This window comes from Oncorhynchus clarkii, unplaced genomic scaffold (assembly GCF_045791955.1).
Source record: "Oncorhynchus clarkii lewisi isolate Uvic-CL-2024 unplaced genomic scaffold, UVic_Ocla_1.0 unplaced_contig_2024_pilon_pilon, whole genome shotgun sequence".
NCBI lineage: Eukaryota > Metazoa > Chordata > Actinopteri > Salmoniformes > Salmonidae > Oncorhynchus > Oncorhynchus clarkii.
Genome location: NW_027258735.1, coordinates 7,501 through 10,000, shown reverse-complemented (window position 1 = coordinate 10,000; position 2,500 = coordinate 7,501). Strand labels below are relative to the sequence as shown.

General features: G+C 54.5%; 1 non-coding gene across 1 annotated transcript; it reads right to left on the bottom strand.

The window, feature by feature from the left end:
- Window positions 1-2,073: 2,073 nt before the first annotated feature.
- On the bottom strand, window positions 2,074-2,190 carry LOC139398382 (U5 spliceosomal RNA). The gene has a single exon (XR_011631454.1). It is a non-coding gene; the product is annotated as a U5 spliceosomal RNA (small nuclear RNA).
- Window positions 2,191-2,500: the final 310 nt, after the last annotated feature.

Here is a 2,500-nt window from a genome sequence, read left to right as displayed (position 1 = left end):
AACCAATGACCTACAAACTACCAATATACACCACCATATTACAGCAATTTCTCACCCAGTGCCCCCCTTCGCTATCTTGTCTGACTGTGACCTTACATCACTCCCATCTCCCACCATCCCCCCTCCCCTGAACACAGCAACAGCACCCGGCACATTCCCCACCCTCAGGTCCATCACCCCCCCCTCTTCCGGACTCCGCTCCGGGGACATCGCATCCACAAATAAATAGTCAGACTCTCCCTCCATCATCCAGGTTTGAGCCATACCCGGGAGGTCAAGCTCAGCGAGGGGTTTAAAAGAGGATGGAGACGGAGCCCACGAGGGCCCCGCTACCTCCCCGTCCCCCCGTTCTGCCCCCCCCCCCTTCTTTCCACCCTTCCTCCTTACCGCCTTTTTTGGCCTCTTGCAAGGGGGGATATTTCCCCACGGGTTTTGGAAAGTTGCGTCACACACCGTGCCTTCCTTTTCCTTTGCTAATCCCCTTTCCTTCTCTATCAAACTCCTCACCATCTCTCTCAACTCCTCCATCCTTTTCTTCCCCACTATATTGCCCCCCCCCACCCAATCGCCCTTCCAGTTCCTTCTCCATCTTGTCCTCCACCTCCTTCGTCTCCGCTGTTTTTTCCTCTGTGCTCTCCACTCTCACTGTCTCCTCACTCTCCTCCATCCTCGTTGCCGTCTTCTTCTTCTTCTTTTTCTTTTCCTTTTCTCCTTCAACCTCCTTCCCAACCTCTATTCCGACTCCTTCTCCTTCCATCCCGGCCACCTCTTCTTCTGTCCCGACCACCTCTTCTTCCATCCCGTCCTCTTTCTCTGTCCCAGCTCTCTTCTCCTCTTTTTCTCCTCCACCCTCCGACTCCTTCTGTGCCGTCCTTCCACCCCCATCTTCCGGCTCCTCTCTTCCTCGTCTTCCTCCATCCTCCGCTCTCGCTCCCCCCCCAGCTGCAGACGAGTATGACCTCCGCCGAGCCGGGCAATCCCGCCACAGGTGTGCTTCCGAGCCACACCCGTGGCATTTCTTCGGCTCGGCGCAATCCCTCGCCTCGTGCTCAGCCGATCCACAGTATCTGCACCTCCTCGTGCTGCACGAGGCGAGTGTGTGGCCGTAGGCCATACATCGCCCGCAGAACGGAGGCTGACGGGCATAGTGTAACGTCCCCCTGTCAGCCCCCAGGGAGAACAACGCTGGAGGATGGAGGTAGCCATCCATCCCCTTCGGGTCCTCTCTGAGGAGAGCCTGGAAGCATCTCCTCCCATTCCAAAAGCCCAAGGAATCCTTTATGTGCCTTGCTGAGGAGACGCCATCCAGGTATCTCCCCAGAAAGGCCCTCACCTCCTCATCTTTCACATGAGGGTTGTATACGTTCACTGTGACCAGCCTGAAATTGGTTTTGGCCAGGCTAGTCACCTCGTAATGGCACAGGGGTCTCTCCTTGCCCATCTCTCTCGCCCTTTTCATTACCTCCTCGTGCTTCTCATCTTTGTGGAACGTCACCTCGAAAGCACTCTCCCTCGGATTGTCCTGAAGGCACAAGACATCCATCACCTCCACTTTCAAGGTCGTCATTAAAACGTTTCTCCCGAACGTCTCCCTCCCGAACTGTTCCAACTCCTTCTCTCTCCAGGCAAACCTCACTGTGTTTGCCAAACCGACCACCGGAACCGACCTGTGCTGTGCACTTTTCTCCATTTTTCTCACTTTTCCCTCTCTTAAATGAAGAGAAACCGAAACCAACAATTTCCTCCCTCCGGCCTTCCTTCGACCTCTTGGCTCAGGGGCTCTAGGACACCTCGGTGTCAAGCTTGTACTGAGCCAAAAGGCCGAGAAGCGATAACCCACAAATGGAACCCTGAAACCGCCGGACCCCCGGGGGTCTCGACAGACCTCAGCGGGTGGGTTGGCAAAAGCCAGCTCCTCTCTCCCTCCAACCCCCACTCAACCAACCAACCAACCAACCAACCACCGTTTCCCTGGCAACAAACAGGCAGGTGTTTTTTGGAAAAAGTCGCTAATGCGTCTTTAAGTCACTATCCTGGCCCATCTCTGTCAATTTCCCTTGAAACAAGATACCGGGCTCTGCAAGAAGCAAAGCCGCTCCAAAAATACGTTGAACTCGTAAGTGTTCCTCTCCACGGAAGTCTTTAGTAAAAGGCGAAAGGCTTGTGCGTAATGAAGAGAAACCAGAGTCATATGGAAGTCAAGAGGTCGGGGCCCGAGACACACTCTGTGCACTCTAGGCAGGGTTCCCGCGGGTGCTCCCGGAACCCACTCTTCCAAGTTTTCGAGGGCTGTCTGTGGATAAAAAGAAGGTCACAGACACAGAGGCACAGAGAGACAGAGAGAGAGAGAGAGCGAGAGAGAGAGAGAGAGAGAGAGAGAGAGAGAGAGAGAGAGAGAGAGAGAGAGAGAGAGAGAGAGAGAGAGAGAGAGAGAGAGAGAGAGAGAGAGAGAGAGAGAGACACACACACACACAATCCTGGCCCCAATTCTTTTTTTTTT